Source organism: Nesoenas mayeri, assembly GCF_963082525.1.
Source record: "Nesoenas mayeri genome assembly, chromosome: 3".
In the NCBI taxonomy this organism is placed as follows: domain Eukaryota; kingdom Metazoa; phylum Chordata; class Aves; order Columbiformes; family Columbidae; genus Nesoenas; species Nesoenas mayeri.
Genome location: NC_137544.1, coordinates 112,414,558 through 112,416,325, shown reverse-complemented (window position 1 = coordinate 112,416,325; position 1,768 = coordinate 112,414,558).

Genomic DNA, 1,768 nt, shown 5'->3' with positions numbered 1-1,768 from the left:
ATATGCTTTACTCATCACCCTGAACAGAAACTGTTTCCCTATTTTTCAATGTTTAGGAATTGCTTTCAAAGGGGAAAAAAAGGAAACTGAGAAGCAAAACCCCACACTCCCACTCCTCCCTGAACAACTTCCCCTTGTTTCAGCAGTACCAGAGCAGAACTTGGCACAAGGAAGGCAAGAAGCCCTTCACCAGCTGTCTGGACAATAAGCAGACGTGCGCTGCAATCTTGTTTTGTGCAGTTGTTAGCTGGGACAATAAGCTGCAACCAGAGGTTACAGAAAGGTAAGCTATTTACCCATAGGGTGTTACTTAAAGCCGATCTTCACGTTGTAATATAGGGAAGGTAAGGGGCAAAATTCACATCTTAGTCCAAATGGACGATTGTTTTTTTTTCTGGAGGCCTATAATGGCAGTGACAGCGACTTATACCAGCAGGACAACAAACCAACCCATGAGAGAGAGGAACAAGGATCAAATGGCAGGGCTCAAATAAAGCAAAATTGTAGTTTAGATTTCCATACATGCTGAAAAGGTCCAAAACATATTTTTCTAACACTGTTCTGATTGCTACAACACAGGAATATGTATATTTGAATTTAAAAAAACCCTTTATTTTTCACACTACTGAAATTGCTAATGAAGCTTCTTTGTGGAAAATAGATGAAGTACCTGCAGGGAGGAATTCACTATCGAAAAAGTTGACTAGCAAATGCCAACTGAGCTGTATTTAGTCCTTCCCACACAAAAGCCATGTCAGGCAAAGCAAGCCAAAGGGAAGGAGTGGGGAACATGAATTATTACCGAGCAGAGATAAAGCCCATTTATCTTTTTCCCCAAGAATGCGCAGTGATGGAATAAAGATTTGGATTTTGGGGGCTTCTTTTTTTTCCCTATTAAAATCCTGTCTATCTGTATCTAAGATGGCGTGTGTTTGACCCAGCCACCGACACACACGCACCCAGAGCCAAACTGCACATACTGGTTCACTCCAAGAAAACCAAACCCATTATCCCACTGGGGAACATACATACAGAACAGCATGTACAACATGCTGGGCTGAAGAGACAGGTTGAGCTCGTTTCAAAAGCCAGACATAAATGCATCGTGATCAGCGGGCCAGCCACTAATCCACACAGCAAGTTGAGAATTACAACATTTCAGGTGCAAGAGCTGCTTCAAACCAGTGCACCTTTCTAAATGCTCCACATTAACCCCCATACAGTATTTCTAGCAGTTAAAATGAGGGGTGTAGGTGAAGTAGCACATGCAGTCACAATGACAAGATTTTTCCCTAAACAGAGGCTTTTGAGCTTAGCCAGGGATGCTGAAGTCAATACAAGTTGAGAGCTCTTCCCATTTTGCAGTAGGGAACATAGCGCTTGAACTAGAAAATATTCCTGTCCAAGGATAAGGATTTTATTTTCTTTTAAAGAAATTAGGAGAGAGGGAATGTAGTCTTGGCTATGGAATGGAGCAGGGGTGCTTTTCGCACTCTAATGACAGTAATCAACAGGGAAATAGAGAATGTGTTATTTTGTCATGTCAGATTTCCTCAGCATAAGCAGCTCATGACAGTTTCGTGATGGAAGTTAGGGAAAAACTGACAGACCTGTGATTTCCCAAAGGAAACAAAGCAAACATAATCTACTTTGAAAAAAATCTGATTTTATTTTTGTATTGAAAAGACCTGTCAATTTAAATAGATGTTTATTCCATTCATGGTCTCAACCAGTGTTGTGCGTTAACATTATTCAGAACTGTATAAAA